This window comes from Lathamus discolor, chromosome 23 (genome assembly GCF_037157495.1).
Source record: "Lathamus discolor isolate bLatDis1 chromosome 23, bLatDis1.hap1, whole genome shotgun sequence".
Lineage (NCBI taxonomy): Eukaryota > Metazoa > Chordata > Aves > Psittaciformes > Psittacidae > Lathamus > Lathamus discolor.
In genome coordinates, this window is record NC_088906.1 from 668,929 (window position 1) to 678,190 (window position 9,262).

Consider the following 9,262-nt stretch of genomic DNA (forward strand, 5'->3'; position numbering starts at 1 on the left):
GGGGGCCCGGCCCTACAGCCCTAAGTTAACTTGGGCACTGCAGCCCGAAGGAGGCCCGGCACGGCAGCCGTAAGCAAGGTGTGCACTGCAGCCGTAAGGAGGCCCGGCCCTGCTGCCCCGAGATCTGCACTGGAGCCATAAGTTCTCCAGTCAGAGGCCAAGTTCTCCACTCAAAAACTAACTTCTCCATTGAAACATTAAGTTCTCCATTCACAAAGACCATCATTCATAAAGTAATTTTTCTATTTAGAAACTAAGACCATCTTTCTGACAGAAAGTTCTCCACTCTGACACTATGACCAGGACTCTGAGACTAAATTCCCCTTTCAGAGACTAAGACCAGCATTAGGAAACTAACTTCACCATTCAGAGACTAAGTTCACTGTGCTGAGAATAAACCAGCACTCAAAGACTATGTTCACCATTCTGAGACTAATACTGGTACTCTAAGACTAAGTTCACCTTTTGAGACTAAATTCTCCATTCTAAGACTAAGACCGGCCTTCTGAGACTAAAACCGCATTCTAATACCGACACCAAAGCTCTCATACCGACACCAGCTTTCTAATACTAATAGCAACACTCTAAAACCCACACTATCATTCTACAACCAATCCCACTAACATCGACCTTGCATTTAGTTTAGACTGCCACACCAACACTCAGAATTTCTTCCCTAATGAGTGACAACAGCCCCAACCTGTCTTCCGAACTCCTCAGGAACTATGTTCCCGAGAACACCGAAAATGCCCTGCCTGAGAAAATCCCGTCCCTGCACCGGCCTGCGCCCAAACATAGGCGATGAACATCGCCTCTCAGACCGGCCAGGACCCGAGAAAAAAAACCCAGCTGGGGGAGGATAAACCCCTCCCCTGGCTGTTTTTTTTTTTTCTCTAAAAAACCAAAAAGGAGAACTCTTTCAGTCTACAACACACTCCCCACACACAAGTAAAGCACTAAGCTTACACCCAACGCATCGCCCTCCAACTCCCTGCCACCTCCCACAACTACATGCCATGGTCACAACATTTCCTAAACAAAAACATATACACACCTCTCCCCCGTGCTACCTTTCAAACTCTTGCCTGCCATCCTGACCTCATCTCCTGCCCTCCGGCTCCAAAAAGGAGTCCATCTATTCAGGTTCCGTAGTGGTGTGGGTCTCGAGCCAGCCTCATGGCTCGGACTCCCATGTCACAGTCCCAAAAAAGTTTCCAAGTGGTGCTCTGGGGCTCCCTTCCCCTGCAAGACCTGAGAGAGTAGAGACGAGTGACTGTCACCCTGGGGAGAAGTGACTGACCCTGCAGTCATTCTCTTTACCTCCCCGACTCCCTGCGAGTACTCATCAGACTCCAAAGGCGACTGCACAGCAACTGTGAGAAAGACCTTGAACCCCGCCATCGTACTGGGCTATGGTGTCAGTTGCCAGCCCAGTATAAAACCCTCTTAGCTTCGTACATCCCCTCTAACTGTGCGGCTTCGCCTCTCCCGATTCGGATGTGAAACCTGAAAAATAAATAGAAACGAATGTGTGCCGATACAGTGCTCGAAATGTCGGCCTTCTCCGTGCTAAGCCCTCCCGCCGCTGAGTTACGTCACCCTTTGACATTTCAAATAAAAAAATGCCTTCCGATACTAAAAACTATTTTGCATTGAGCTGCTGCTTCAGCCGGTTAATGGCCTCTCACTTTAACTGGCAAGAGGGCTGGACACAGTCAGCTCTGGGCAGACATACATTGAAAGAACAGAGCTGTAAAAACAACCTGGAGCTATGCCCCGAGAGATTACTGAACTTGAGACTCTGAGGCACGACCCCCAGCTGTGCTTTAGCTTTATAAAGCCATAAAAGCTCAAACTGAATAATAACCTGCTCCCTTTACCTGCCCAAAGACACTGCCTCTTTAACAGCCTCTCTTCCCCACCGACCTTACGACTCCTTCCTGCCCCTCTCCATGCACGCTTTTTTAACTCACCTTTCACAAGGGCAGAGGTCCAAAGCCACACTTGAGACAAACCCCTTTTTGGCTCACCGGTACATTCCTTCTCTAGCCATATACCTTTTCTTCATCTGTAAAAAGGAACGGGAATGATACACTGTTAACCAGGACATCAAGCAAAGATTACCTTTGCCACAACTCCTCCCCCTGAGAACAGCTGCGGGTTTCTTCTTGCCTCACCACCACTGCTTACAAATATGACACCTAAAAAAACCACTCTACACAAAGACACTTACTAATGCACACACTAGTAAGCCTTAACATGAGCTGAAGACCTTCACTGAAACAAGTCCATTTCAAACCCACCCCCAAAAAAAACCCCTGAAACAGACCACAAAGCTCTAAGGCCAGAAAACCTGAGCTAACACCAGAGAACACACCCTGATGAGAGCTGAACCCCAAATGAGCTCCCTGAGCAAAGGCTGTGCCTCATATACCACAAGCCCCATCCACAGCTCCTCCCTCAATGGGCTGGGGCAGGCGAGTGGCAAACCACCACCTGGGCTAAAAGCACCCTGATAAGCCACAGCTGGGTCTTTGTATTACCTGGCTCTGGTTCTGTGGCTGCTCCCTGGTTGTACCGAAGCTGATCCCTGGCTGTTTGGTGAGTGCCCTGCCTGTTCTGCAACTTCTCGCCGTTTCCTCTGGGGGTGCTCCTTGGCTTTGATTTTCTGTTGCGTTTTCTCTGGTTCAGATGGGTGAGACTTGGAGATTCAGACTTTGGGGCTGAGGCTCGGGGACTGAAACTCAAGGGCTGAGACTGGGGCTGAGAATCTAGGACTCAGACTCTGTGGCTAAGACTGTGGTTGAAACTGTGGCTGAAACTGTGGGTGAGATTGGGACTGAGACTCTGGGCCGCAGATTTTGGAGCTGATACTGTCGGACTCAGGCTCTGTGGCTGAGACTGTTGCTGACACTCCATGGCTAAAGCTATGCAATTCAGACTCTGGGGCAGAGACTGTGGAGAAGACTGGAATTCAGACTGTGGCTGAGACTCTTTAGCTAAGACTCTGGGATTCAGACTTTGGGGCTGAGGCTGTAACTGAGACTGTGGCTAAAACTATAAAATTCAGACTTTGGGGATGAGCCTGCAGCTGAAATTTTGTGGCTAAGACTCTGGGATACAGAATTAGGGGAATAGACTGAAGCTTAGACTCTGTGGCTCAGACTGTGGTTAAGACTCCAGGACTCATACTCCGAGATGAGACTGACTGATGCACTGCAGATGAGACTCTTGTGCTGAGACTGTTCCTAAGACCATTGCTAAGACTCTCAGATTCAGACTTTGGGGATGAGACTGGCTGAGACTCTGAACCATAATCCCTAACACTAACCCTAATATATGTAAAGGAGCCCTAAGCCTAACCCCTAGCCCAAACCTTAACCCTAACCCCCTAACCCCAACCCCTCACCCTCAACCATAATCTAGCCCTAACCATAGCCATAGCTCTGACCTTAAACCCTAATACTAACCCTAACTCTATCCCCTAGCCCTAATCCTAACCCTAAACCTAACCCTAATAATAAACCTAACCCTCACCCTAACCCTAACAGCAAAACGCACGGTAACCCTAACATGAACCCGAAACCTAACCCAAACCCTCATCCTAATGCTAACCGTAAGCCTCACCCTACCCCAAACCAAAACCCACATGCTAAACCTAATATTAACCCTCACACTAACCCTCCCACTCACCTTAACCCTAACCGTAACCCTAACCCTACCCCTATCTCTGCCCATTTTGGATTAGCCACGCCCACGAACGTGATTCTGCCACCTGAGCTCAACCCTAACCATAACACCTAACCCTAACCTCTACCCTAATACTAACTGTAACTCTAACACCAACCCTAACCCTAACACCTAACCCTAACCCCTAACACTAACCCTAAGCGTAACCCTAAACCTAACCCTAATCCCTAACCGTAATCCTAATCCCTGACTGTAACCCCAACCCCTAACTGTAATCCTAACTCTAACGCTAACCCTAACCCCTAACACTAAGCCTAAGCCTAACTCTGGCCACATAGGGTTAGCCAGAACCACAAGCATGACTCCGCCACCCGATCTCAACCCTAACACTAACCCCTAACAATAACCCTAACACTAACCATAACCCCTAACCTTAACAGTAACCCCAAACCCTAACCCTAACTATAATCCTGATTCTAACACCTATCGCTATCCCTAACCCAACATGGGTTTATAGATGTAATGGATGTAAGGGAGCCCTATCCCTTATAGAACTATAGAAATCCCACACAAGTGTTTCACAGAAGAGACAATCCCCTGCAAAAAAACGTATGTACGAAACCCAGCACTCACAGCGGCTGCAGCCATTAGCGAGGGCCTGTGCTTGAGCTACAACAGGAACTAAAAGTCACCTCAGTGCAGGACACGACTCCGTGATGAAGCACGGAGCCTGCTGGACCCCTGCACAGACAACACACAGCCAGGAGCCTGTCCACAGAGCACTGGGACAACCTGGAAACGAGAGACTGCCCAGTTCTGGAGAGGAAGAACTCCTGGACTTTATGTTGGATTAAGAGTAACGACTGGGAGAGCTGGGGATGCATGTTCAACAAGTAGATCCAAGTAGAGCGTGCCTGTGCAAGACAAGTGGACCATCTGTTTCAAAGACTCTTCCGTTAGGCATGATATTTACTATCAGATGTAAGAACCATAACAGCAGATACACCGGAAAAAAATACTAATCATTATACAGCTTCTCTGTCTATAAAATAATGAAAGGGATATGGTCATCCATTATCAAAAAGAACTGTGTTCCTCATACCAAGTAAATGCTTTTATTTCAGGTGTGTTTTGTGGAAAAACCCCGTGAAGGAGATGGTCTTTCAGTACTGAATATCATTGAGACTAAGAAGGGTAGCTGCTTGCCTGGACTTTTCTCATCCTTTAGGCACGAGGAGCCAGAGGCAGCCCCCACACTGCTGCAGGGCCGCTTCAGAGCTGCCTGCTGATGCAGACACTGGGACCAGCGGCAGCTCTTTGTGTCACGTTGAGAAAGGATGCTCTCAGCATCATTGCCAACACACTGGAGAGCTGAAATGGGCCACTTCCAGCAATGTATTTGTACTCCCTTGCTCCACAAACAAGACGACCAGAATCAGCTTTGCCATTTAAACCTCTCTTCCCTCGTGTGTTCTTCCTCATTCCAGACAGCTCACTGATAGCAGTGGTTTTCCTCCAGCATAGCCCATGGCAGCCAGCATGGGGAGCCAGGGAGGAGGCAGGATGGCACTGACACCCAAAAACCTCTGAGCAGTCAGGAGCTGGCAGGTCAGGAGCCAGGTCTGCCCAGAAACAAGACACTCAAGGCAGTGGGCAAGCTGAAAGCAGGCAAACAAGAGGAGAGCCTTTTCACACAGCTATTTTGTACAGCGGCGGATAAATACAGAGCTCTCTAAGGTCACTTCTCAGTGAAAACTGCTCACAGAGATGGTCAGAAATCCCATGAAGTAACACCTCAGAAAGATGCACTCACACAGCTTAGTGCCCAACCTAACCAACTGCTTGAAAATCACACTAGAAATCCTGCTCCGAGACAAGAAAAACACTTTTTAGGGCAATATTGATCACAAAGAGCTGGTGGCAAATAGGACAGCTGCCAAGCTGATCCAGTGCTCTTTGGATTACAGTTGCAATAGAAAGCTAAAATCCACTGGGAGAGAAACCAGGGATGCAGCTCTAATGAAAACCTAGCAAGCCACAGCTACTTCAGATTCAGATAAGTAGATTTCAACTCCAAACTGAAATGCAGTGCTCGTTTGTTAACTGCTTTCTCCACTTTCAGTCGCAGTTCTGAAGCAAAGGCAGTTGCCTTTCTGTACCTGAAGCAATGGGAACAGAGCACAGCAGCACAGTCAGGATACAGAGTTAAGATGCATTTTGATAATTTTCACATCACATCATTTTAGACTGAAGAAAAATTACTCAGAACTTTCCTGGCAAATTCCATGGATAACTCCATGCTGTGAAAGATGGGGAGACATCGCCAGGCACACTCCTCAGCTGGGGCCCTCACTGATTTTACTGCACCTCCAGAACAAGAACCTTGTTCTGCACTTCTTGCCATGACTGAAGTTGCCATCCCTAAGGAGGAACTCAAGTACAGGGCTTACAACTATGCAGTTTCTCTTCTCCAGGCTCAACAGCCCCAACTTCCTCAGCCTGTCTTCGTACAGGAGGTGCTCCAGCCCCTGATCATCCTCGTGGCCCTCCTCTGGACTTGCTCCAACAGCTTCATGTACTTTTCATGTTGAGGACAACAATATGTGCTGTAGCACAGCACAATACAGCACAGAATAGCACAGCATACCACAGCATCGGATGGCATGGCATGGCATGGAATAGCACAGCATAGCATCGCATGGGATGGCATAGCATGGCATAGCACCACATAGCACAGTACAGCAGAGCGTAGCACAGCACAGAACAGCATAGCACAGAATAGCTCATTGGGAAAGGACCTACAACCACCAACTAGTCCAACTGCCTGACTAATTCAGGGCTGACCAAAAGTCAAAGCATTGTCCAAATAAACGCCTCTTCAACACTGATAGCCTTGGGGCACCAACCACCTCTCCAGGAAGCCTGTGCCACCCCCTGAACACCCTCCCTGTGAAGAAATGCTTCCTTCTATGAATTGTGAGCCTCCCCTGACTCCCAGCTGTCCTGTCCCTAGATCCCAGGGAGAAGAGATCAGCACCTCCCTGGGATTTTAGATCCTGACAACAGTTCTGCTTCTCTTTGTTTACCAGCACGTGTCTAAACTCAAACCAGTGTTCATAAACAAAGTAAGCATTCATTTAGCCTTGTGGATTCCCTGGCATGCCTGCATTACTTTTCTAAGTCGCATCTTGCCATAAGGTGACATAGATATCTCCAAAAAAAAAACCGAACCCGAAAAAAAGGAAAAACTCTTGAGTCAGAGGGAAGACACAGTTAGAGCTGGATAAAGCAAATTAAAGGCAGAGCAAAAGAATCCCCTTCTTGTCTGCTCCGACTGTACCTGGTTTGGGCTGTGGGTACTCGTAGGTGGAAGCCTTGCATCTCTCTTTACAAGTGTTGTCTCTCTTGCTGTAAAAGCACTGCAGCTTCAGGTGCTTCTGGTGTCAGGGACGCACTTAGTGAGATTCTTAAAGCCAGCTTACATCCGGCCTGAAGTGGGGCGGTTGGGCTTTGTTGTTTTTTTTTCTAATAAATGTATTTCTGGATGTGTTTCAGAGAAGAACCTGGATCTTAGCGTGGTGGAATAAGTCCCTGGAAAGCTTGCCAATTATTGCTGCCCAGTTGTTCTGGGTTCAGCTCTAACGGTTCTTTTTCTCCTTCTTAGCCACCAACTTAAAATGAGTTCAGAATTTTTATAAAGGATGCACAAAAGCTTTGATTCTTCATTGTCTTACATTTTGGTGCTTGGGTTTTTTGTTTTTTCCTTTTTTGGTTTGTTTTTTCCCAATTCTTGTGCAGTATTATCTTAGGGTTGTACGAAACCTCCACGGAGATCCTACTGCCCTGACAGTGGAGTATCCCAGTGTCCTGGGTTGAGCAGCAGCAGTCATTTTTCTCCTTCTTAGGAGCTAGTACAGTGCTGTGTTTTGATCTTTTGGCCTGGGAACAGTGCTGATAACGCCGATGTTTTTGGTTTCTGCTCGAATGTTTGGTCTGGCCAAAGACTTTGTGAGCCTCATGCTCTGCTAGGAAGGAGGGGAAGCTGGGAGGAAGCAGAGACAGGACACCTGACCCAAACTGACCAAAGAGGTATTCCATACCGCAGCACGTCATGCCCAGGAGGTAACCGGGAGTTACCCAGAAGGGTTGGGACTGCAGGGTTGGACGAGGTATCAGTCGGTGCTCGGCTGGGGGGAGTGGGGCGAGTTACCAGTCAGCTGGTACTGAGGTGTTGTATTCTTTCCTCTTGTTATTTCCTTTATCATTATTATTATTGGTGGTAGCAGCAGTGATTTGTGTTATACCTTAGTTACTAAACTGTTCTTATCTCAGCCCGTGGGAGTTGCATTCTTTTCGATTCTCCTCTCCGTCCCTCCAGGAGCAGGGGGAAGGCAAGAAGAGGGGGAGTGAGTGAACGAGGTTTGTGGTTGGGTTTAAACCACGACACCCAGACACACTGGTGAACCCCAAATGTGGTTTTACACAGGGGTCTCACACCCTTCAAACAGTCACGTACCACACACTTGGACCAAGCACTAGCACCCTCACTACCAATTACTAGTCCCAGTCAAACTCTGCCAGGCGCTCATGCTACTTCTGCTGCAGTCCTGCTCTTGCCTATTGATGCAGATGTCCCTGGAGCCAGTCCTGCAAGAGATACTGAGTAATGGTGTGCGGGATATTGCGAGGGTTTCAAAGACATGCTGGAGGGGATGGGATTCTGCCACTACTTCTGCTGTGCTGCAATACCCCTTCTCCTTCACAGACAGCTCTAAGATACCCTCAAGAAAAGTCCTAGTTCCAGGGCTGGGATGAAGTTTCCAGTAAAAGTCTACTATCGCATCGGATGACAGTGTACATACAAATATATATACATACATACTTAAAAGACCTATTAATACTTTAAAGACTGGCTGATCTAGTAGTTAGGGGGAAGCGAGTCTTCATAACATGCCTTGTGGGTCCCACCAAACAGGGTCCCAAACAGCAGTGACAAGGTGACGAGAGGCAGCAAAGATGCCATCCCAGGGGGATCAGTCTCCTGAGAGGGGGGAGGAAAAAACAACCCAAAAATGCCACAAGCCCACTTCCACCACTGGGGAAGATTGGGAAGCATGCACGTAAGCATTGCAGAGCCAGAGGTGCCGGCCCCATCCCTTCCTCTTGGACATGAAATTCACCTTCCCAAAAACCACAGCTGGGATGGGAAACCATCGTTTAAGACAGGAGATCACCAGCAGGGCAGGAAAGCATTGCGAGGGGCAGCTGCTGTGTCTGACAAACCAAAGGCCTGAGGGGCTGCTGAAGCAGCCAGGACTGGTGGAACTGGGGCGGAACCCGAGGGAGGGGGCAGCTGGCCCCTGCCCAAGCAACACTGACCAACTGCCATGGCAGGTACAGCAGCAGCTCCCGCTCCTCCTGCCCTCCAGGTAACCCCCAGCCGCCTCTGCCTGCCAAGCTCTCACCCCAGCACCTCTCTGCTTCTCCCAACAGAGAGGCTCCCTCTCCAGCTGCCCATGGCATCGGAGGTGCCCGGAGTGAGCTTCACTGCTCCGGCCATGCCGCCTTCTGT

The 9,262-nt window shown here is 48.7% G+C and overlaps 1 long non-coding RNA gene across 2 annotated transcripts; it reads right to left on the reverse strand.

Moving 5' to 3' along the window:
* Positions 1–1,398: 1,398 nt before the first annotated feature.
* LOC136003695 (uncharacterized) lies at positions 1,399–7,870 on the reverse strand. 2 transcript variants are annotated; one of them, XR_010608172.1, is made up of 3 exons: positions 7,031–7,870; positions 1,974–2,068; positions 1,399–1,506 (listed from the first exon to the last, which is right to left on the reverse strand). It is a non-coding gene; the product is annotated as an uncharacterized LOC136003695 (long non-coding RNA). The 2 variants fall into 2 exon arrangements; XR_010608171.1 differs by lacking the exon at positions 7,031–7,870 and adding an exon at positions 2,544–3,198.
* Positions 7,871–9,262: the final 1,392 nt, after the last annotated feature.